Below are 26721 nucleotides of genomic sequence, written 5' to 3' on the forward strand. Positions count from 1 at the left end.
GAAGAAGTCTAGCATGAGGGGCCAGTGCTTGTGTAGATATTTGTGAAGTGAATATTAGGTAAGAATTTATATTTTTAACATGCTTTCATTTATTTGTTCTTGAACAGTTAATGTTGCATCTCTTTCACATTTATTTCCACTCACAGTCAAGGTCTGGCACTGATATTCTGACAATTACTGCTTTTTGTGTATCATCAGTAATGTGATATGTTTGTCATTTAGCTATGAATTAATCATTTCTAAAAGATTTTGATAGAAGCAAACCCAAGTTTCTAGTACAGTGCTTCTCAAATCAAATGTTAACTTATTAACTTACTGGTGGTTGCACTGCAAATTCTTCCTAAAAATACTAAGTGGTAGATGTACTAAAGTGTTGCGCCTGTTGTAATAGTTGCAAACCAGTCGCAAACGAGTCAGAAGTCTAGGTTGAAATGTACTAAACATGTGTCATGCTGTTTGCAGTTTTTCTTTGCGCTTCAACCTTTGATGAACCATTAGATGAATATGTAATTATGGGGGTTCCTGCATAAATTTGCAAAAAGTGGGTGGAGTGCGAATGAGGGTTCACAAATATTATAATGAGATGTACCAAAGCTGGGGCCCCACTATAGAATCTGATGGGATTAAACTGCCTTTAATTTTTTAAAATATATAACAGTATTAAAATAGGTAAAATGAATACGGAACATAATGCATTGTATAGATGACGTTTACATTTAACAAAAAGTATGTTATTTTGATTCTTACACCCATATAGACGTTATCCTTCGGGCCCCCTCTGCTGCAGCAAACCACAACTCAACTCCCGCTACTTATTTGAACAATGTCGCATGACTCTTGCAATGTATGCTAGAGATCTCGCTAAGAAGACGCAACAAATATTGAAATTAGTATATTGCGGCTCTTTATATTATCTCTTACTACATAAGACAAAATGTATACAACGACAGCGTAAATGGTTATGTTTGCACTGCGACTGGCCCATCTTAGTACATCTACCCCTAAGTATGTTGTATGAAAAAAAATAAAACATAGACATATGCACTTGGAATTTTTTTGTTTTGTTTTGTTTTTTTGATGTATTTCTGTAAAAGTGTTTCTTATTAAAAAGAAGAAAAAAAAGAAAAAAAAACAGCAGCCCCTCTCTACTCTGTACTGATTCTTAATTCCCTGGCCCTTCTAATGATAAACTGGAGATACAGTAAAGTCTTCTAATGATAAACTGGAGATAAAGTAAAGTATTTCGCTAGATTTTTGTATTGTTCTGACAACAGGTCAAACATAATAGTTAACTCATTCATATTAATTGATTTAATACTAAGGTAAAGTAAATCTCTTACTGTAACAGGGATTACATGAGATGATCACGTGGATGCGTGTTCACTGCTGGATTGACAGGAGACCGAGATTAGAAGGTTAGGATTGACATACCCCGCAGGCCTGCAGGTTTATTTACATACAGTACATACAGGAACCCCACTTGACGCTACCAGCAATGGTAGCTCATGTGAGACATACAGCCTGGCGTACAAAAGGCAAAATAAAGACCATACAAAAACTGTAAACAAAAGGTACCGTGACGACAGCTCACGCTACTCACCTACAAATAGAGGTCCCACTATACTGGATGAGATCTACTATCCCGAAACTAACCCCCTGTCCATTGGGCAATCGGGACCCTTTTATTTGTGGTGTTCTGCTGCACCACACCTACCTGCTGATTAATTGCTTGCAGCTGGTAAACACAGCAGGCAGGCTACTACATTAAAACCAATCAGATTCCCCATTAAAACCAGTCCCGTTCTTATTTAGAAAATCACAACACTCGTATTTACAATAAACAATTACAGAAGGGCCTTCCTTATGTGCATGGTTCCAGCCCTGCTACACTAACGTATTGAAGTTAGTTAAAACAGCAGATGTTTTTTGTTTTTTGAATCCCTGCCACTATCGTTTTGTTAACACTTTACATGGTGTCTCTAATTACTGTGTATTTACATAGTAGTTATTTAGTAAATACATGTGTACTTACACATAATTGTAATGTTAATATGCATAATTACAATGCTTAATGTGTAATTGTTTGCATGATATAACCTTAACCCTAACTCTAAACCTAACCCTTTTCTGATGTATATTGTGCAAAAAGATGTACACGTTAAGTACATTGAAACTTTTACTTTAGCAGGTAGAGATCACTATTTGGCAGCTTTGGCTGCATATGCATAATAATAGGGATTGCCAAAAATGTTTTAAACAGGAGGTCAAGAGCAGTGTTGCATGTTGATCCTGTTTTTATAAATATATATTTTACTCCCAGAAACTGTCGCACACATTCTGGCACGGCGGTAAATCAGTGCAAGGTAAAACACACTGGGATACGCATTTCTAATTTCTATCAACTGTGTCATTTATGACGGACACAGAGATGGATTTTTGCCTTCGAATTCATGTGTAGCAATGTTCGTTTAAATATTTTTCCGAGCACTAAAGAAAATATTATTCCATATCTATTTTCACGTTGCACTAATAAAGCCTTTCTTTGATCAACCAATAAACACTGACACAGAGCGAAACTGGCAGAGATTTGTGACGTATGCCAAAATAAATCTGATCAGAATGAAAGCTCGGCCAATCAACATGCAGTGATTATACTGACGTTAATGCTGGCCAATAACAACTAGCAGAAACGGAAGCATTCTGATTCCTCAAACTCCTTCCGTTTCTGTATGAACTTTGCTGAATGAAAGCTGGATAGCCACGCTGTTAATAACCATGGTAATGATGGCAACATAGCTTATAGTTGACACATGAAAAAAAGGTTGAACATGAAACAAGTATTTGGACCCTCTGAAATTCACAGAATACTTTTGGTTTCCTTTACACACCAAGCTCGCTTTTCAGTGATTCACATAGCAGCACTGTAACAAAACAGATTACGTAAAGCTTAAAAAGGATCCCTGTCCTTGCTTTGCTTTACTCTTCGACTGTTTTGTCCAACCTCAAAATCTGAGCTTTAGATACTCTGCCTGTAGCCTGTTCCATCACCCACACAGCAGCATTTCAATCAAGGTTAGAACCGGCTTCACTGGACTGCTACATGTTACTCATTCATCACTGGTTGATAGAAAAGCCTGTTTTCCATGAATCTCTAAATAATTAATTGCGACATATGAATAAAGCATGACATTTCAGCCTTTTGGGCGTAGATTAGCATTTGTTCTTATGAATTATAAAGTGTATATCAGTGAAATGTGTGAATGGGTAGTACAGACTATTAAATGAAAATATGATATACCTCATGCTATCCAGGTTTTTAATATTTTATTTATTCACTTACCATGTTTTCACAATAAAGCTTACAGTCCTGATAACAATTCTGTAAGTAGTTAAACTTAAATAAAATATATCTATGTCTGAAAATATCTTATGCAATGCTTCAGTTTAAAATAACATTTCATATTTTCAACCACATTTTAATATACAAACTGATGTACCAGACTTTTTTGAGTGTAACATGTTATATTTATGTCTATTAGCTGACCAGTAAAACACGGCAGGAGGACTGGCTTCATAAAACATCATTTACTGTTAGACCCTGTCCACACAGTGCCTTTAAACCATATTAGTTGCCTTTAAACAGGCTTAAGTGCTACACAGCGTTTAATACCGTACTCGAGATCTGGACTCAAGTCTGGTTCTAATTAGATTGCATCAGGTAGTACGGTTTGTCAGAAGTGTGGATGCTGTAATACCAAACTACATTTTTTGTGTATCCTCCAATATCCCCAAATACGCATTGCATATACTCAGAACAGGCTCCTGAGGGAGTTGCTATCAGTGTCTACTCTGTAGTGGGTATTGTATGCTGAAAAGAAAATCAAAAGCACAACGATAAATTAGGTGACTGCACGAGTGAAACACGAGTTAAATGTAGGATGAGCAACTTATTATAATATCCCACTGTTAATAGTGTTTGTAAGCCTGACTAAACATGAAACGCTGCATTGAGCTAGATTAATAAGAATGTTTTCAAGATGGTTCTCAAGATCGGTTATGTAGTGTGGACAAGGCCTAAGAAAGCTGCACGATATCAGTCGTTGCGCAAGGCCAATGTGGAAGGCAGACACACGCACACATGACTATTAAGTGGGAAGCAAGCTAATGTGGTTGTTCGGCAATGATTCAAGCATTCAGAATTCTAAAAGGTATTGACAATGTCGACCCAGGGGACTTTTTCTTTAACAAGGGCCAGGGGTTACACATGGAGATTAGATAAAGGGGCATTCAGAACAGAAAATAGGAGGCACTTTTTTTACACAGAATTGTGGGAGTCTGGAACCAACTCCCCAGTAATGTTGTTGAAGCCGACACCCTGGGATCCTTCAAGAAGCTGCTTGATGAGATTCTGGGATCAATAAGCTACTAGCAACCAAACGAACAAGATGGGCCGAATGGCCTCCTCTCGTTTGTAAACTTTATTATGTTCTTATGTAAATATACCCTCCCATATTAATATTAATTAGGTCATTTGCATTTGGAAGGAAAACTACACAGAAACTCAAATTACCTGAAAGGTACAACCAAAATAGCATGAGAAAAAGGTGAGACTTATTTTCATTTTTACCCTGCTATTGTCACAGTGTTTATATTCCAAAGGACATCACTCTACCCCCAACTATTGCCGAGATATTGGTTGAAAATCTGAGTTTACCATGGAAACGAAGTTGAAACCATAACTATATATATATATATATATATATATATATATATATATATATATACAAAATCACTTTTTATATTTGATGGTCCTGAGTGAATATTTTTCTTACCAGATCTCATTTTGAATATTGCATTGTGACAGAAATACAATGAGTTCTGGTGATAAATCTTCCTCCCGACCTGTGAGGGCGCTAAAGAACGGGAGGAGAAGTATCTGGAAGGGCTGGCCTGACAGTTCGTTTCCGGGACCGGAAAGTGGGTCAGCCTGGAAGGAAGCGAGACTCTGTTGTAAGACCGTATTGATTTGACAGGTAAACGAGGGGCAGCTGCAAGTAAAAAGGCAGCTGCAACCGTTTACCTAGATATCATGCGGGATTATATATAGGGGCCAGGGTAACGCTGTTCTTTTCCTTCGTTTGGGTTAAACCAAGGTCCGAGAAGGACGTAAAAGAGCTGTACTACTCTAAAAGAGTTGTGTGTGTGGGTTTGTGTGCTGTATTTTTCTGAAAACTAACTGTCTGTTTCTTTTGTCCGAATCACCAGACCTATCCGGAGCTGTCGCACTGCGCGAGCACAAGCCGGATCACCTCAGCACGTACTGTCACAACATCCCGTGTATTCACCCACCACAATCACGACTGCACGCACCCGAGACGGGTGACCGTGTTGTTTTTGTTTCTTGTTCAGGACTGTATCCTGTGTTTGTCAGCCCGAGCTTTACACATCGTTGTGTATTGCCGGGCTTATTATTTTTGAGCACTAGACCAGTGCTGGCAATAAAAAGCCTATTTTCCACTGGACTACCGTTGTCTGCCCATTACTCCTGCACCGCATCACTGCTACACAGCTACCCCTCACCACCCACTTTGCCACACGTGGTGTCAGTAACGGGATCATGGACCGCAACGCGCTAGCGGAGCTGCTGCAGGCACTGGAGAGCAGACGGGACGCAGAGGAGAGAAGGAGGGAGGAGCGCTATACAGCGCTCATTGAATGGGTAGGACTGGCCGTGGCTGCAGTAACGACCCCGACTACAACACCGTTGATGTCGCCCCCAAAGGCACGGGCGATGAAGATGTCGGCGGAGGATGACCCGGAGGCGTACTTGGTGGCATTCGAGCGGCTGGCTACCGCGGCGGCTTGGCCGCGGGAGTTCTGGGCCAGCCAATTGGGACCCTGCCTGATTGGGGAGGCTCAGGCAGCTTACCAGGCTATGAGCGACCAGCACGCCACCGAGTATGACCTGGTCAAGCAGGCTATCCTCCGCCGGCTCAACATTACTACCGAGACCCACCGGGCGCGGTTTAGGGAGTACCGGAGAGCCCCGGAGACACGCCCCAGGGTGGTTGCGGAGAGGTTGTGCGACCACATGGTGCATTGGCTGACCCCCGGGAAGAAGACCGCCCAGCAGATGGGGGAAGCCATTGTGGTAGAACAGTCCTGCCATGTGGTCGGCGCCGAAACCCAGGCGTGGATACGGCGCCACAACCCCGACACCCTGGAGGAGGCGGTCAAATTGGCCGAAGATTTTGAGGACTCCCTGACCTCTGCCCGGATCGGGATCCTGTCCGCCCCTGCCCTTCGGAGCAGCCGTGCTCTCTCTCCCTCTCCTCCAACATCATCACCACCACCCCCCTCGTTCCAGGGACCCAGACCTCCCAGAGCACCGACCCCATTGGGCCCCCTTGCCTCCCCCCCATGGAGACCAAGGTTGGCCCCCAGCTGGGGTAGAGGTGCTGCCCCTGCCCCGTTGCCATACCAGCAGCGGGACAGATTTCTAACCCATGCCCCCTCTGTCCCTCCTATCTGTTTTAGGTGCCACCAGCCGGGACATCTGGCCAGGTCATGCCCCGCTGCCATGGAGTGTGACGTGGCCGCGTGCAATTGGGCACCTGAGACTGGTAAGCGTGGGGAAAATGGTCGGGAGGGGCCTTGTCTGATTAATGTGGTGTTAGGGAATGTGAAAACCCACGCATTAGTGGACACAGGGTGTGAGCAAACCTTGATTAGGACAGCTCTCCTGGGCGGTGTGTCGTGGCGGCCACGAGGTCAGGTGGCCATCTCCTGTATCCATGGAGACACGGCGGCATACCCCACGTTAAAAGTATATTTATCGGTAGGACCGATAAAACGTCACCTGGTAGTTGGGGTGGCGGAAAGGTTGCCACACCCAGTTATTCTGGGCCGAGACTGGCCAAAATTCAAAGAATTGATGAAAAAAATGGCAGTCTCAGCCACACACGTAAACGTGGCAGAAAAAAAAAAGGAACGGATTGGTGATGTGTTTCCTTTTCACACTGAAATGTTTTCCCCTCTTTTCCGTCCTAGAAAAACGAATAAGGAGAGACGGACCGCAAAATGGGAGGGAGCGTTGTTGAGACAAGGCTGGGGTCTGGTGGGAGAGTGCTGCAATGGTAACAAACGCCAGTCGAAGGGAGTGGGAACGCAGTGTGACCGAGAGGGCGAGGTTACTGGACCGACTAGAGCAGATGTTATTCCAGCCCCTCTCAATGTACCGGACCCGTGGTACTCAAGCGCGGACCTATTGTGGGGCCAACATAACGACCCGTCACTGGTGCACGCTTGGGGACAGGTCCGGTCCATTGAAGGTAAGGATGTTGACGGCGCTGGGGCGCTAGTATATCCACACTTCAGTATTAAGGGGCAATTACTGTATAGGGTAAACCTAGCCGCGGGCACAGGACAGCCTGTAACACAATTATTGGTTCCCCCGTCTTGTCGGCTGGAGGTCATGAGGCTGGCGCATGATATCCCTTTTGCGGGGCACCTCGGAGCCGAGAAGACGAGGGAACGGATATTGGCTCGATTCTATTGGGTAGGTCTTCATACTGATGTGTCGAAATATGTAGCCACATGCCCAGACTGCCAGCGAGTAGCGCCGGGTCGAGTGCGCCCCGCCCCTTTGGTCCCACTGCCGATTATTTCCACTCCTTTCGAGCGCATTGCAATGGACATAGTCGGCCCTTTGCTACCTTCTGACTCCGGGTATACGCACATTTTAGTAGTGGTGGATTATGCAACGCGATACCCGGAGGCAGTTCCATTGAGGTCCACTAGTGCCGCTGCAATAGCCACCGAGTTAGCACAGATTATGGCCAGAGTAGGGATCCCCAAGGAGATTTTGAGCGATCACGGAACTAATTTTTTGTCCAATACGTTACAGCAGGTGTACAAAATATTAAAAATACGTCCCATCAGGACGTCCGTTTATCATCCACAATCGGACGGTCTGGTGGAACGTTTTAATCAGACCTTAAAGTCGATGCTGAGGCGATTTGTAACACAAGAGCAGAAACATTGGGCATCACTTCTCCCCTACCTCCTTTTTGCAGTGAGAGAAGTGCCACAGAGTTCAACGGGGTTCTCCCCCTTTGAGCTCCTGTACGGCCGGCAGCCTCGCGGCATTCTCGACCTGCTGAGAGAGGGGTGGGAGGAGCACAAAGGCTCGTCTAAAAATGTAGTGAAGTATGTGCTCCTACTCAGAGATCGCCTGGATTTGGTCGGTCGTTTGGCCCAAGACAACCTCAGATCGGCTCAGCACCGACAAGAGCAGCATTATAACAAAAATGCACGGATTCGAACCTTTCGACCAGGGGACAAGGTAATGCTGCTACTTCCCTCATCAGAGTCAAAACTGTGTGCTAAATGGCAGGGGCCGTATGAGGTGATTCGGGCTATAGGGAAAGTAAATTATGAAATTAGACAGCCCGATCGCCGGAATGAACGTGAAATTTACCACATTAATTTGTTGAAGCCCTGGCAGGCAAGAGAGGTCTTATTTATAGCCCCAGGCAATATGGAGGATGATTTAGGTCCCTGTCCAGAGACCCCGAGCACAAGAGCGATTTCAATGGGGGAACAAAGTGCGCCAAATTTAATTAAATGGTCAGCTGAGTGTCAGGGGGCGTTTGATACGATTAAGCGTAAACTTTGCCAGGCCCCCACTCTTATTACCCCAGATTTCACCAAGAGATTCATCCTCCACACCGACGCCTCGGATGTAGGGTTGGGTGCAGTCTTGTCCCAAAAAGTAGCTGGAGTAGAACACCCGATATTGTACATAAGCAAAAAAATGTTACCTCGGGAACGTAACTACTCCGTAGTCGAAAAAGAGTGTTTGGCCATTAAATGGGCTACTCACTCTTTACGATACTACCTGCTGGGACACTCATTTGATCTTGTCACAGACCACGCCCCACTCAAGTGGTTAAGCACAATGAAGGACAGCAATGCCCGGATAACTCGGTGGTATCTGGCATTGCAGCCCTTCATGTACCATATGGTACACCGTGCGGGGAAAGACCACCAAAATGCGGATTATTTTTCCCGGGAGGGGGGAGCAATGGGAAAGGTAGATTTAGCCGAGTGTTCCTTCGGCTCCACTCTGAGCGGTGGGATATGTGACAGAAATACAATGAGTTCTGGTGATAAATCTTCCTCCCGACCTGTGAGGGCGCTAAAGAACGGGAGGAGAAGTATCTGGAAGGGCTGGCCTGACAGTTCGTTTCCGGGACCGGAAAGTGGGTCAGCCTGGAAGGAAGCGAGACTCTGTTGTAAGACCGTATTGATTTGACAGGTAAACGAGGGGCAGCTGCAAGTAAAAAGGCAGCTGCAACCGTTTACCTAGATATCATGCGGGATTACATATAGGGGCCAGGGTAACGCTGTTCTTTTCCTTCGTTTGGGTTAAACCAAGGTCCGAGAAGGACGTAAAAGAGCTGTACTACTCTAAAAGAGTTGTGTGTGTGGGTTTGTGTGCTGTATTTTTCTGAAAACTAACTGTCTGTTTCTTTTGTCCGAATCACCAGACAGCTAAAAAACCTATCCGGAGCTGTCGCACTGCGCGAGCACAAGCCGGATCACCTCAGCACGTACTGTCACAACATCCCGTGTATTCACCCACCACAATCACGACTGCACGCACCCGAGACGGGTGACCGTGTTGTTTTTGTTTCTTGTTCAGGACTGTATCCTGTGTTTGTCAGCCCGAGCTTTACACATCGTTGTGTATTGCCGGGCTTATTATTTTTGAGCACTAGACCAGTGCTGGCAATAAAAAGCCTATTTTCCACTGGACTACCGTTGTCTGCCCATTACTCCTGCACCGCATCACTGCTACACAGCTACCCCTCACCACCCACTTTGCCACATGCATTCATTCAAATCCAAGGACAGAATGACCGGCCAAATCGCACTGAGGAAATGCATCTCTGAATTCATCTCTTAAATATAGGTTTAAACATACTTTATTCTTCCATACATTGTTCAGGGACTATTCTGTACATTCATAGAGTCCTGTGGTTATTGCACTCATGACACTACAACCCAAAATAACCATGGTAAAAAACATGGGAAAAGTTCAAAATTACAGAACAAAAATACAGTGGTAAACTTTTATAAGGGATATATTAATACCATTTTTAATTTTAGCTGCTATCCAAAACTTCCATTTAAGGGAATTGCAATTCAGTTCTGCTGTGGTGCCATATACCAATTTGGTCTGGATATGGTTAAAAAAGTCAAACTTGTCAAATATGAAATATTCATTTTAAAATGCAGTTGGTTTTATAGGACCTCTTTTAATATGCTAAAAACAAGAACAGGCTGGATTTAGCTGAAGGTTCAGGGTTATGATTAAAAACCTTATGAGTTGCCAAAAATACCCAAAAGTGTGTTATACGTTTAATATATAAAGTTTAATGTATTACAACAAAATGTACCCATGCTTCCTCTGTGCTACTGTTATACTGTAAAACTGTATGGTTAGATGTATTTTGAAGGCTAATAAGAAATAACTGTCTTTTTCTCAGTGTGAGCTGGATACATATCCCAAAGCTACCCTACCAGCTTGAGTTCAATTTAGACAGAAACTGTGAGGAACTTAATCTCAATTACTTCAAGTCACAGTGATTTTTCCAGGCCAATATGGAATATTTGCTCACCTGCTGTAGTGTTGATCAGTTAATTTAACATTCACTTATTCACATATGGATAATCTGCTGTCTTTTGAGAGCCTATACACGCACGAGCACGTGCATGCACACACAAACGTGCGCATGCCCACACACCCGCACGCACGCGCATGCACAAACACGCACATGCATGCACATGCACACACATGATTATTAAGTGGGAAGCAAGATAATATGGTGGTTCTGCTACTAACCACTCCATTCTACCATCTAAGTAATTGAGTCCTTAGCAAAGCCTTTGTGCCTCTTACTGTCAGGCATGTGTCTTTCCACTGGCACTTTGTTGTGTACAATAAATGTAGTAATTTAGTAATTATGCATTTGACACTGCTGAATACAAAATGCCTTTCCTGAAACAAAATCCAGCAATTAAGAGCTTTCATATTACTGTAAGTGTAAAAACATCAAGCTTGATGAAGAAACACACCCTCCCATTCTAACTAAAAAAAACGATTGGTTCGTTTTCAAAATATCTTGTTTCAAAAAACTAAAAAACAAAAATAGGTACAGATTAAATGCTCAGCAGAAATAGTAAGTGGACCAGGGATAAAATATTTTTTTCTCCAGTGTGTGCTTCGGGTCCTAACCTTGTAGAGGCACCATACAGGTACCGACATTACAATCCCTGCAAAACAGATGGCAGTCAGTGAACTGCAATTCATAATACTCTAGTAGCTTCGGGTTAAAAGAGAAATCTTTGGCACTGTGCCTTCATGTGCCAGCAGGGGTAAGAGATTTAAGAAACCTAAAAGTTAAAGTAATTCTGATACAGTACATAACAGCTTAACACTACAATACACTATTCACATAAAAGTACTGCTTAATTATATGAGAGACACCAAAGATAAATGTAAAATCTCCTAACATTAACATTAATTAAATGCAAAATCTCATAAAATTAACAGCAGGTGGCTTTCTGATTTGATCATTTTTACAATTTGGAAAATGTATGGTAGAGGCAGAATGTATTTAGTTTGCAAAGGAAACTGAAATGAATGCAAACTGACTCTCCAAAGGTTATTGTTTTGCTCTTTCTCAATCAGAATGTAGTACTGACAAAAGATATGACTTTCTGATATGATAATGAGTACATACATCGTTATGACAAATGAGTTGTGATACATACTTCTCCAGGGAAGAGCTGCTAGAGGGGTCACTTTCTAATGTGAGTATCAGAGTTGCTGGCATAGTTGGGTTATTTACTAGCTCAATGTTTAGAAATGAAACCAGCTTGGATCACATGTACATTGAGACAAAACAGTCACACAATGTGTTACAGAGCCTATAAATTCTGAATAAAACAGCAAAACCATGTATGACAGCATTTGAAGTTGCTTGGTTTTGTCGCTCTATCATGGCATTTAATGCTGCCTTAAAATTATGATTGACATCTCAGCCGGTGCTGAGATACTGTAGGCAGAGAGGCAGTATGACTGCGAACCCCCGGCTGAGGACGAGAAGGTAAACCCAAAAGCACGGCACAGACTGTGAGGAGAGCTAGGTTTAAATGTACTTGGCTTGGATATTATTGTGAGCTGTTACTGATTGAAGGTGTACTTGAATATAGTAGTTACCACCTACGTTGATCAAATGGTCATATTTGCAGTTGTCTTAAACTTTTCATAGCTCACAGTCGTTAGAGCGCAATTGAGGTGTGTTGGCAGAAAAGTCTGAATCTGGCCTGTGATCAGTGCTATTAGTCCAATAGTTTTTAATTAACTTTTATCTGGAGGGAAATGTGAAGGGGAATGGAGCCAGTTCAGAGAAATATTTGAATGGCTTCAAATAACATATCAATTATTCATGCATATAATTGCCGTTAGGCAGCCATAAAGTTTAAATATTAAAAGCAGATAGCTACTGTACATCAAGCTGTTCCTTTGGCTCTTTCTAAGCTAGATACTGCCAAGGTCATTTCAATGTGATAATAGGATATGTGTGAAAAAATGTGCAAAAATATGATATAAGTTATTTTAATGTATATTGTAGCATGTGAAATGTGCAGTAGATTCGCTTCTGAGTATTAAAAGTATATGTGGTGATGAAGTAATACGTTTATTTTGTTTATTATTATTATTTGTTTATTTATTATTATTTGTTTATTTAGCAGACGCCTTTATCCAAGGCGACTTACAGAGACTAGGGTGTGTGAACTATATATCAGCTGCAGAGTCACTTACAATTACGTCTCACCCGAAAGACGGAGCACAAGGAGGTTAAGTGACTTGCTCAGGGTCACACAATGAGTCAGTGGCTGAGGTGGGATTTGAACCGGGGACCTCCTGGTTACAAGCCCTTTTCTTTAACCACTGGACCACACAGCAAACCTGTTGCCGGGCTACCGGGCCCTAGAGGACAAAGGCCAGCCTTGCTGGTGTCCACTTGAGCTTACTAGGTGCCTAGGGGGCCACTATACAGTAGCATGGTGAAGTGACTCAGTCCCTGACAATGTTGCCTCCCTAACTTACTGGAGTGCCAGGGCCATGCCAGTTCAAAACTCTGCAAGGTCACCCCACTAATGTATTTGTGACACCAGTGTGGTCAAGCACACTACTGTATTTTTCACACTTGAGCAAAATTAATCCAGGAGTTGATTCTTTAGTGGTCAAATCCGGAAGTGGTTAATGCGGTTTTGCTCCCTGCTCTGGTCCTACTAGAAACTAGAAACCAGATTTGATGCAATTTCAAAGCTGATTTTAAAGATAGCTCTGCTCTGTGTTTTTCTAATATGCTCCTCAACTCTATTTTCTATGGATCCGTGTCTGGTTTAGCTCCTATGGTAATAAAGGACACACCTTTTAAATTCTCTTTGCTCAGCCAGATAGGAGCAAACAGCAATGTTAATGATAACAGGTTGAAAGCAAAAATATATATATATAAAAAAAAAACACCAGAAAGGGAAAACCCTAATTCAGCTTTTTGAAAAGATCGGCCTCTCTAATTCTTTGTGGAAGGCCCAGTTTACGGTTTTAATGGTTATTTTTAAAAAACAGTATATTAAGGTAACATGTATGGGACCATACAAGGAGTTTAAAGCCACATGCAGTCTTTTTTATTCATTATCATTTTAAAAAGTACTGGGCTGTGTTTTATATACTTATATTATCTATATTTTTTAAACCAGGAGGTAGATAGGTTAGTCTAGCAGTCAGTCGCACTCAAAGATACAGATACAAGTGTGAACAAAACAGATGGTCTACACTGGGGTGTAATCAAGGATAGATTATTATTATGAATTAGTCATTTAGCAGACACTTTTATCCAAAGCGATTTACAGAGACTAGGGGGTGAACTGTCCATCAACAACTGCTGCAGAGTCACTTACAATAGGACCTCAGCTTTACGTCTCATCCAAAGGACAGATGCCAGACATCATAGAGAAACCCTATCAGGAGCCCAGTGTACACTACTGAGACATACCCTCTCTAAATCAGCTTTGTAATTTTGTAGCAGTAGATTATAAATCTGTGAACTAATTATTATTAGGCAAATATCAAAGATAAGAACATTGAGTGGAAAGCACTCAATGTACTATAATGTTATCATCAGAAATCTTGCTGCACTGTTAAAATTTCATAATGTATACTTAAATTATTTTATTATATATAGAATAATAGATGGGCTTCAGTGAGTTACAGGAAAATAATTTCATCTAGGGTTTCTGTGACGTCATAAATTACGAGACTGAAGGTCGAGTAATTTATAAACTGTCACAGAAACCCGAGATGGAATTGTTTTCCTGTAATTCGCTTGAAGAGGCCCATCTATTATTTTTTATAATTCTAAGGATAACCTTGTGATGCTAATATTAAAGAAGACGAGGTTCAGCAGTACAGTTGGTTTTTTTAAAACGTAGTGTTTCAGTGCAGTATATTTTCCTCTAGAGGAATTACACTGTGTAACAATATATATATATTTTTTTGTTCCTGGGTAGTAAGTGTTATTTCCTAATTGCTTATGCCTCAAAAGTATAGAAAATGGCTATTATTCCCCACAAACTTTGCTTTTGTGACCAGGACAGTGATATTTTGAAATTTACCTATTTTCCAGAACATTCCAGATAGATTCAGTGCTGAGTAAACTTGGAGTAACTTCTAGAACTTTCTAGAACTTTCCAGTAATATATAAATAGTAGTATAAATACAGGGGCCTTAAGCCCACCAGTTCAGTTTAGTTCCAGCTGCCTAAGTGGATACATATCTGCATTTTTCTGAGATGGCATCAAGAGGCTGCAAGCATCCGGCAGACGCATTTTGCTATGTCTGCGGCCAATTTATCAAGACAAGAGCGAAAAAGTACTCCGTGGAAGCATCTGCTAAGATGTGTGAGGCCTACAAGGCATATTTCGGCATGCCTGTCGGGGATCAAGACAAACCCTGGGCACCTCATTTCACCTGCGAGCACTGCAAAAAAACTCTGGAAGGTAAGATGGACAATTGTTGCTTGGAATTTTATGTTATAAAATTTGTTAAAATTTTTAAAATTGTAAAAGTTTTTAATTTTAAAATGTTTTACAATTTTCAATGTTATTGAAAAAATATATCATATATGAAAAATGTTGCGAGAATCTCTTACACATTAGTCATGGGTGAAATAAATGTATTTTTGTAGGATGGTACAGAGGGGAAAAGAGAGCCATGAAGTTCGCTATCCCAAGAATTTGGCGGGAACCCACTGACCACTCAAGCAACTGCTACTTCTGCATGGTGGACCCTTCCAAACGTCAGACTGGCACCTGCTATCACGTATCCGGACCTTCCTTCATCCGTCGCCCCGGTGCCACACTGCCATGAGCTCCCCGTACCCACTCCTCCGGAGAGAGAGCAGCCGTCTTTAGAAGAGAGCAGCAAGTCAGAGAGCGAGGAAGACGTTGTAGATCCAGATGACAATTTCAGAGGTGGAGCTGAGGAGAGAAACCCATACTACCCTAACCAAAAAGACCTCAACGACTTGATTAGAGATCTTGGTCTCACCAAGTCCAATGCCGAGCTTTTGACGTCTAGGCTCGAGCAGTGGAACTTGTTGAGATCAGAGGAAGCGTCACCAACCTTTTTCCAGCTTCTTCACCCGTCAAGATGGGCTCTGCTTCTGCCACAATGTGACCAGTCTGTTCGAGGCAATCGGAATCGGCTGTAACCCGAATGAGTGGCACCTCTTCATTGACAGCTCATCCAGGAGCCTCAAAGCCGTGCTGCTCCATAATGGTAACAAGTACCAGTCTCTTCCCCTGGCTCACTCGGTGCACCTCAAAGAGGATTACAACAGCATTAAGACCTTGCTGGACGCCTTGAAGTATGATGAGTACGGCTGGGAGGTCATAGGAGGCATTCCTGATGGGTCTCCAAGGCGGTTTTACCAAGTTTCCCTGCTATCTTTGCCTTTGGGACAGCAGGGACACCAAGGCTCACTACCACAGGCGGGACTGGCCACAGCGGACCGAGTTCTCTGTGGGGAGGAACAACGTCAAGTGGGAGCCACTGGTGGACCCCCGGAAGGTGCTGATGCCACCACTGCACATCAAATTGGGCCTTATGAAACAATTTGTCAGAGCTCTAGATAAGGAGTCGGCAGCCTTCAAGTACCTTCAAGACTTCTTCCCTAAGCTGTCTGAGGCAAAGGTCAAAGCCGGTGTCTTCGTCGGACCACAGATAAAGAAGATCCTGGAGTGCAGTGAATTCCCCAAGAAGCTCACTAGTAAGGAGAAAGCGGCTTGGAACAGCTTTGTCACAGTGGTTCGGGGCTTCCTGGGCAATCACAAGGCCGAAAACTATGTGGAGCTGGTTGAGACTCTGGTGAAGAACTACGGCACAATGGGCTGTAGGATGTCCCTCAAAGTCCATATCCTTGATGCTCATCTTGATAAATTCAAGAAGAACATGGGAGCATACTCGGAGGAGCAAGGTGAGCGCTTCCACCAGGATATACTGGACTTTGAACGCCGCTACCAAGGACAGTATAACGAGAACATGATGGGAGAGTACATTTGGGGGCTGATTCGTGAAAGTGATTTACAGTATAATCGTAAATCTCGAAAAACTACTCACTTCTAAATCTTTTGTAGTCATTTTTGTATTACTTTAGTATAAATACATGTTAATTTGGATTCATATGTTGTTTTTTTCTGACTTTATGTGAACGAAAAGACACAAATTCGCCCGTTTTCTCATTGGAAATAGGTAAATTTCAAAATATCACTGTCCTGGTCACAAAAGCAAAGTTTGTGGGGAATAATAGCCATTTTCTATACTTTTGAGGCATAAACAATTAGGAAATAACACTTACTACCCAGGAACAAAAATTACATAGTGTTATCACTTTTTGACGTCACTACTGTGGTATTATGCCTTTTTTTAATAGAAGGCTCAGGATGCAAATATAGACTTTTTCCATGTATTATATAAAGATAATCTTGGGATTTGGATACTTCCAAAAATAATATCTCACTATAATTTCTACATAAACAGATGTGTTTCGTCTCTTCAGAAAGAGATGAACCTCAGTGTGTCTCTGACTTCTACAGTATAATAAATCAATTGATCTCAGTGTCATACTAATCTCCTAGGAGGAGGAGATAGATTTCTTATTTCATTATTGATGATATTCCACTGAAAAATTAAACCGATTTAATTAAGAGAGTATATCCTTTTGGGTATAATGAGATATTTTGGAACTAGGGGAATAATACAACAACATACAATGAACCCCTGGTTTTAAACCAGCTAAGCCATTTGAAACATTGAACAATGTGAAGGTAAAATTATACAAGTTAAGAATACACACGTTCAAGCTAATGTCATTGTCAGTGTTGCCTACCTGTGTTATGTGTCTGTTTGAAACTTGTATTACGTGGATCTAGTGATCATATTCACAAAACTTTAAGGACTTATTTAAGTACCTTTTTTTTTTATAAAACTCTTAATTAAGTTTGTAGAACATTATATTTTCAACTGCTTTAGAGAGGGTTAGAAGTTTATTCTCTTTTTATATTGCACTGTATTTATAAGATTTATAAATAACCCTGTGGCGGAGTGTCCCGCCCCTATTTATTATTATTTGTATTTTTGTTTGCGGCGCGGGTAAAAGCGCCGCGTCTTTTATTATTATTTAAAAACCCCGTGAGGATGCATGGCTGATCAGCTACTGATTATTTAAATAGCTGACAGTCATGCATCCTTACCAAACGCGTGCAGACTCTGGCCGGGGGATAATAAGATAATTACCAACTAGTTAGAGTATATAAACCAGCAGCACTCTGCACTCGGGGTTGAGAGTGTAGAGGAGAGTACGGGAGAGCGGAGAGAGAAAAAGCAACATTAACAAAACAATTGCTAAGACGTGCTGGATTTCCCAGCACATCACTTACTTGTTTGTTTGTTCATTCGTTTGGCCCTTGTGCCCTTTTGTTTTGTGTTGTGTTAATTTGTTTAATATTTTGTTTATTAAATACGCTGAGTGCACTAACACTCAGCTTCAACCGCCCATCCACTGTTTGGTTTGAGTTACTTCCTGGTCCGTGACGTCATCCACATCACCACTGCGAGCCAGACTGTCACAAACCCTTAAAAACATTCCTTAAAACCCTCCTATAAAAAATAGCTAGATACAGTTTACAGGCAAAACTAGTGTTCAAAAGTCAACCATTTTCCTGGTTTGGTTCATGCTTTCATCTATGTAAGTTTGAAAATTAAATACTTTTATCTAGCATTGCGATGTACAGAAGTAATGCCTGTTAATAGATATGGCTTTTATTATAATTCCATAAGAATAACCTTTACTAAATGGCAGTGGCACGGGTCATTCCAGCGGTGGTGGCATTGGGCACTCTGGACGCATGGCTGGTTTTGGCCATGCTCCCTTAAGCAGCAGGTGTAGCGGGCTAGGGTTGGACCTTCCCGCAGAGCCATTCCTTGGCCGACTATCCGTGAATGGCGGGTCTTCAAAGGTGCATGCATCTCGGTGCCCAAACTCCCCACTAGCTCCGCACCACTGAGCCCCTTCAGCTTCCCGCTGCCGTTGCTCCTGGTGCCAGTCTTCATTTAAGTCCATAAACTGCAGTCGTGCTCTGAGTCTCCAGGAGCGCTATTTAACTCTGACACCATGTGTGACATGATAGCATCATGGCCCAAGGTGTTACCGGCAGGAATGAGAGACTCAGAGACAGAAGTTGCAGTTGAAGCGCTGTTGAGTATATTTATTAACAAAAATACATACAAACAAACAGGACACAAGGGCTAAAATAAAAGGTTTAAACAGAAGACTAAACATGTGTAGGCTGGGCATTTGCCTTCACTACAGTTTTTCAAAATACCAACACCAACTCACCAGCACAAACTCACTCCAAACTCCCTTTACCAAACAAAGGATTTTGTCTCCCTTCTATATGTGCGGTCATTCCCCAATTAGCACTTAATTACCTAATTAGGGAATGGCCACATTTGCGATTGCTGACAGGGACAGATTTAAGCCCATCCCTACCAAACTTAGCCCTTCCGCCCTGCCACAGTTGGCATGACTATGACTATATTGCATTTCAGACACCCAGGGGGAGACATTGTTGACAACTGTGCTGCAAAGGTACTTTTGTGGTATCAGTAAGGTTGATTAAGTGATCTTGTAAGTTAACATGTTGCTCCTCAATGAATAAAACTACTTGTGGCCACTGCTACTTGTAACCAGTACAGGCACATTCACAGTGTGATGGCAGGTCATCATAATCGTAAAGGTAAGAATGTGAAAGTCTGAATGTACAGGTTAGCAAATAAGTGTAAATGTATCAGATTATGGCCAAATCAATTGAAAAGGTCTATATGAGGCTAGGCTTGTATAATTGGTGCAGAATCAAGTGAGTTATCATGGTCACCAAGTAGAGGCAGACAGAGATGGATGGACGGACAGGTGCAATTAGGGTTAGCATTTATAACTGTAAAGTCTGCATTTATTGTCCTGCGTTTATGTGACTGTGAAGGCTATGCTGGCTATGGACGAGTCTGGGATGGGAAACTTAAGGGGCAAGCTCCGCATTCCCTTATAAATTTCAGCAGAGCAGTCCCTATGACTATGCACACTGCTGTCTGTACCTGTTGTTGGTGTTCTCTCTGTAGGTGAATATGTAAAACATATAATATTGTATACGGTTATGGTAACTTACTTCAGTTGCATAATACAATAATAAACACTGGTATGTCTGTCATTTAATAGTGGCAGCTATTTCTGCCCCCCTATCCCAGGCCATGCATCTGAAAACGCTTTATGAAAATGTGTGTAAGGTAATTTGAGTCTTCCAATTCCATGACGTATTTTAAACTTTAAACAACATGACATTAACTCTTTTTTTTATCACAGGCATAAAATGGAGTTTATCCATGGCATAAAAACGCAATTAAGAAGTGATTGTCTCTGCGCTTTAGCCCTTGATGCATATGTAATTCTGTATATGCGTATGTAATTCTGGGGCGTTTCTGAACGAAACCGCTAAAATTGGGAGGGGATTTTGCAAATGAGGTCTATTAAATATTCTGTCTAATTTATTAAAGCTGCTGGTAATTGCGGGCCTCGTATTTGCTTGATTATTTTAAGAACTCTGAAAAGCAGGCGTTAATTTGCTGCAGTCGGACAGTAGACTATATAAAAGGCAAGGTGATGTGGGAGACTTGTCTGCAGCAAGAAGGAGACATTGTTTTCAAGGACAAAGAAACATTTAATAACATTTTGCAAAGAGCTAATTTTCTAACCCTTCTGATCAAGTCAGTTTGTAAATTGCGGTTTATAACACTGTATTGTTTTGCAAACTCAACTTTTCAATACATGTTTCATAGCTTAATAACAAAAAAGAAAGTCTGCAAATACAGAATATAGAATCCATGTAAAAAAAGGTTCTTTGAAGCACCTAAAATGGTCTCACAGTGGCAAAGCAAGGTTCTAATGAGAGCCTTTACTTCTAGAGTGTAGGCATTATTACAAGAACGGTGGAGGAGATTAAGAAAAGATGGAACGATATTCTGAGGCGCACTAAAGAAAAAGTCTCATATACATGTAATATGCATGTCATATACATGTCCTCACCAACTATGCTACCCAGCTCCTGGTCCAGGCCCTGGTACTCTCCCGCCTAGACTACTGCAACTCCCTCCTGGCTGGCCTCCCTGCGTCCGCCACCCGTCCGCTCCAGCTCATCCAGAACTCTGCTGCCTGCCTGGTGTTCTCTCTGCCTCGCTTCGCCCACGCTACTCCACTACTCCGCTCGCTCCACTGGCTCCCGATCACCGCTCGCATCCAGTTCAAGACTCTTGTACTAGCCTACAGATGCCTTGACCAGACTGCACCCAACTACCTCCAGACCCTCATCTCTCCCTACACCCCCACTCGACCTCTCCGCTCCGCCTGCACTAGAAGACTAGCTCTACCTCCGCTACGCTCCCCTGCCTCCAGAGCCCGCTCCTTCTCCACCCTTGCTCCGCAGTGGTGGAATGACCTTCCTACAGATGTCAGGACTGCCCAGTCCCTGACCACATTCCGGCGCCTCCTTAAGACTCACCTCTTCAAACAGCACCTGTAGAACTCCTCTGTTTGTATCCTGGGACACTATCACCCTTCATTTAAATGTGCTTTATTTTGCTCTTATCTGCCCCCTATTTTACTGCATTTAATCCTGTACTTCAGAATACTGTAATCTGCCAAGTGTTTAACCTGTAGTACTTTGTATTTAATCACATCCTGATGTAACTATCACTATTTAATCATATCCTGATGTCACTATTATCTGCTGTATTATTGAATTGTGGTTTGTCACACTTGTACTTTGCTTGAACAAAAGTTATTGTATTTCTTGCTCTTATTGTATTACTTGTATTGTAACACTTGAAATGTATTTGCTTACGATTGTAAGTCGCCCTGGATAAGGGCGTCTGCTAAGAAATAAATAATAATAATAATAATAATCCAATGAGGGCTCATCCTCCACCGTTATTTTAGTAATGTCTACAGAATTCATGTTTTGTAACAATACTGGTTCAGGCAGTTTTGTTCAATTTGAGTTTGAAAGAAAACAGAAAAAAAAGGACAGAGGGACAGATGAAGCAGTTAGTTTGTAGCTAGAGCAAATACAGTACAGCTGGTTAATAATGTAGCTATATTATAGACCATACAGATATGCTTTAAAATCATACATAGAGTCAGAAATACAGACATACAAAAGAAATAGGAGAGTTGTAACTGCATAAGAATTTAAGAAGATAAGTCGTAGTTAAACTGAAGACTGTTCGTATGAAGCTGTATGGAGTCATTGATGTTGAACAGATTGCTGTACAATGGAAGGATTTTCCACCCATTTGACTGCCATGGATGTAAGCAAATAAAACATATTTTTCTGAAGTTTGAAAAGTCTATACGCCTAGAATTATTCTATACGAAATAAGAAGTTGAACTAATATGCGAAGCACAGTAACTGGATGATGTGTCGTAATTATATAAGCAATCTAGACTACAAACTCTGAAGAGGTACATTTGTTAATTAAGAAGCCACCACACATTCCATATTTTATTCATTTTCTTGGTGATGTATTTCAAGCTTGTAACACATCTTCATGTGTTACAAGTACTGCTTGTACCAAAATCTCCACTTCCATATTGGTGAATTTCAGTTTTCACTTCCAAGCATCCTCATCACCATGGTTAGTACCAGGCTGAGGTCTTTGTGTGCCATTCATTTTCTTTTGGAATTTGTAGCCTACACACGCAGGGTTGATCCAAACCCGTTATTTATTGTGAAAGGTGTATAATTCTCCACCGCTAATTGCTGTGAGGGGTAAATTGTTTGATTGCGGAATCTCCTGCTTCACCTACTTAGTCTTATAAAATAGGTCGTTATTTTAACGCTGAGTGCGGCCGTACTGAACACTCACATTATTATTATTTATTTCTTAGCAGACGCCCTTATCCAGGGCGACTTACAATTGTTACAAGATATCACAATATTTTTACATACAATTACATGCTTTTTTACACATTATTTTTACATACAATTATCCATTTATACAGTTGGGTTTTTACTGGATCAATCTAGGTAAAGTACCTTGCTCAAGGGTTTAGCAGCAGTGTCCTCCACCTGGGATTGAACCCACGACCCTCCGGTCAAGTACAGAGCCCTAACCACTACTCCACACTACTCCCTCAGAGTTGAGAATGCCAGGTCTAACGATTGGAGGTAAGAGACCAAACAAAGTGTAAGGAATTTTGTAATAGTTTTTATATTGGAACTAATTATTATTTTATAATATGTTATTTTCTGTAACAAATTAAACTGAGTTCTCAATCACTGAACCCTGGAGTGTCACAGCTCTGTTCATTCAAATTATTCTATTCTGAGCTATACCAATAAACATATTTGACATCAATAATATTGTTTATCAGTTTATTAGAGAAAGAAGTCATAAGATGACCTGCTGCTGTGGCCTCTTCTGACGAGGGGGGAGGGATTGCAGTTGCGAGCCAGGCTGCGTGGTAAAGTGATTCGATCTGTATTTTAAGGTGAGTGAATTTAAAAGTGTTTTCTGGCTTACAAAGGGAGATAAAATTGTGAGGTCCCTGTATTAAGCATGAACGCATATTGTCTGCCTCAATGGTAAGAGGTCTGATAAGGGAAAGTTAATAAGGATTTCTTCTCGTTTAAAAGAACTAGAAAACTAGGAATTAATGAAACATTAGCCCAGACCGAACAAGGCTGATATCACCTCAAGTGAACAGAATAATTTGAGATTGTTAAAACTCTTGGATTGAAGCACGAAGCAAAGGGGGTATTAGTACTTGTTACGGATCTCGTTTCTTTCTTTTCCTCATTTAATTAGGCAGCCATTCATTGAATGTAAGCGCTGTTGATTTTTTTCTGTAAGTCTCTAATGTAACTGAGTAGGGTTTTTTTTCTGTTTTTGATATAACTATATTAGGTAAGGTAAGACCAACTGGAGCATGGTTTTGTTTCCTGTAAATCTCAGACGTGATTGAGTAGGGGTTCCTTTTTTCTCTATTTTAATTTAACAGCCACTAGTCTGCCACTAATCGCTGTAACAGATAAGTACTGCGTGAGTGTAGGTATTGCTTCTAGTTAATCAGGGTTAATAGGACAATATTATGTAGCCACCCCCAGGTGTGACTTGTATGTTCATTGAGAGATGACCCTATCATATCGGTTAAAATAAATAAAATTAAAGGTGTTCTCGAAGTATCAGAAGATACGTGTTGGTGTCAGATCCCTTGGCACATTAGTATATAATATGTTTTCTGTTTATCAGTTAATATTTTACAGAGCTTCTTGTGTTTTCTTTTTCAGACGGTCAAACGCAGTATCAGCATACACAGGAGAGGTGATGATAACTAGATCAATGTGATAAAAAAGATTGAAAATGAAATCAGAAAATACTCTTTGGGCAATGTACGCAATCTAAGTGAGATTCTTGGAATGCGACTATTAGTTGTTTGTATTGTCTTAGTGTTTGAATGCAAAGGAATGGCCAACCTTTGAACTAAAACGATAGCAAGTTTGTTCAGGATTATATTGAGAAACATGAGGAACATTTTGCCTTTCTGGAAGAGGGTTAACTTGAAAAGAAAGTGGTATTGGTTTGGTATGCAGGGTCTGTCTCTATCTCATTGTCTTTCAGATAAATAAAAAAAAAGCTAGCATGACCATGTCATAAGGAGAAACGCTGTGTGTTAGACTGAAAGTTTGAAAAAAAAACTTTTGGAAAGAACACAAATGTTTTTGGAAATCTATAAATCTGAAACAAACTAAGATGTCTAGCCAGGAATTGTTTAATGTTTGTGTGTGCTAGCAGTGACATCACAGACTGTGTTGTGTGTTTGTCTGTGAGTTCTGTGTTTTCAAGAAACAGGTGAATTTAAAAATCACCGGAATCACGAATTAATATTTTGATTACAGATTACATGTAAAATTGAGGGTAGTATTAATCATCTGGCTAATAGGACAATGTAGAAAGCAGCTATCAGTGCTGTTGCATGTAGTGTATTTCTGAAGCCACAGTGTTTTAGCTATCATTGATCTTTCCCCTCTCACTGCACAGCATGTAATACAGGTTTTCCGTGAGAGGAAGAAAGTATACATTAACTCTACAGTACACATTACACGTAAATGTAATTCTGTTAAAAAACTATGTTGAAGTTTACTGGTAATTCTGTAATGATTATGAGTGAAGCCAGATGTAGTTTTATCTTATTTTGTTAAATTAATTGAATCAAAAAACAACTTTAAATTACAAATGTGTAATAATACATTGGAACGGTGATGAAAGCATTTACTTTTATATTGCAAATGTGGTTATTTTGGTGGTTAAAGTCAACTACCATTAAAATAAATTTAAAACAGAATGTAACAGAACTGTTGTCTTGACTCTTGACGAGTGAAGCAGCAGTATGCTTTTGATTGACAGTGGTGATTCGGTCTCTATTGTTAAACTGTTAATTCTCAGTGCTTTATGCATTTGTTTTTTTTTCAGGGATAAGGAGCTGTTTTATTTCTAAAGTATGTGTATTTCATTAATGACATACACATACTTAGTTTTTCTTACTGGACTATTTCTATAATAAATACTTTCATTTCCGTGTGTGTGTGTGGCGGAGTGTCCCGCACCTATTTATTATTATTTGTATTTGTTTGCGGCACGGATAAAAGCGCCGCGTCTTTTGTTATTGTTTTTTATTATTTATATTTAGAAACCCCATGAGGATGCATGACTGATCAGCTACTGATTATTTAACTAGCTGACAGTCATGCATCCTTACCAAACGCGTGCAGACTGTGGCCGAGGGGTAATAAGATAATTAACAGCTAGTTAACACCTCGGCCAGAGTATAAGAACCTGCAGCTGTCCGTTCTGCAAGAGAGTGTGTGTACAGAGGAGAGTACGGAGAGCGGAGAGAGCAGAGAGCGAGCAGACGATAACAATTGCTAAAACAAACAATTGCTAAAACAAACTTACTTGTTTGTCTGTTTATTCGTTTGGCCCTTGTGCCTTTTTGTTTTGTGTTTTGTTTAAATCTTTTGTTTTTGTTTGTTAATAAATCCATGCTGAATGCAGTTGCATTCAGCTTCACCCGCCCATCCACTGTTTTGGTTTCAGTTACTTCCTGGTCCATGACGTCATCACACCTCACCACTGCGAGCCAGCCTGTCACAGTGTGCTATTGAGACACTCTTCTTTCCTTTTTCTTTTTTTCTTTCTCCATATACAGTAGATTTATTAATAAAACAAGCTGCTATAGATGTTTTCTTAGAGTTGCATTGGGCTGCAAAAGATTTTGAATACATATGGGTACCACCTAGTGTGTCAGCAACCAAAGGGGGGAGTTATATAGCTTTTGAAAATAACTTTTGAGCTAATACACAGTATGTTTTGGTTCCTTGCCAACTGCCTGGTTTGTTTACAAATGAACCCGTCATCAGTTAAGAAAAAGGGAAAGCTGAAATGTGTTTGATATGTTCCAAATAAAAAACAGCACAGCTGCTGTATAACCATATAATGTGTTAGAGATAGATAGTTAAACATTCACACACTATTTTAGGACTTGTTCAATGCATAGTGATCATTTTTGAAGTTATACAGTGCCTTGCAAAAGTATTCAGACCCCTGACCAATTCTCTCATATTACTGAATTACAAATGGTACATTGAAATTTCGTTCTGTTTGATATTTTATTTTAAAACACTGAAACTCAAAATCAATTATTGTAAGGTGACATTGGTTTTATGTTGGGAAATATTTTTAAGAAAAATAAAAAACTGAAATATCTTACTTGCATAAGTATTCAATCCCTGTGCTGTGGAAGCTCCCAGTTAACACAGATGAAAGAAATTGCCCTAACGAGGACACAATTACCTTACCATTGGCCTCCACCTGTGAACCATTAAAGTTGCTGTCACATTTTCTGGATAAAACCCCCACTGTTGAAGGATCATTGGTCAGCCTGTGAATCTGAAGGAAAATGAAGACCAAAG

Source organism: Acipenser ruthenus, chromosome 22 (genome assembly GCF_902713425.1).
Source record: "Acipenser ruthenus chromosome 22, fAciRut3.2 maternal haplotype, whole genome shotgun sequence".
Lineage (NCBI taxonomy): Eukaryota > Metazoa > Chordata > Actinopteri > Acipenseriformes > Acipenseridae > Acipenser > Acipenser ruthenus.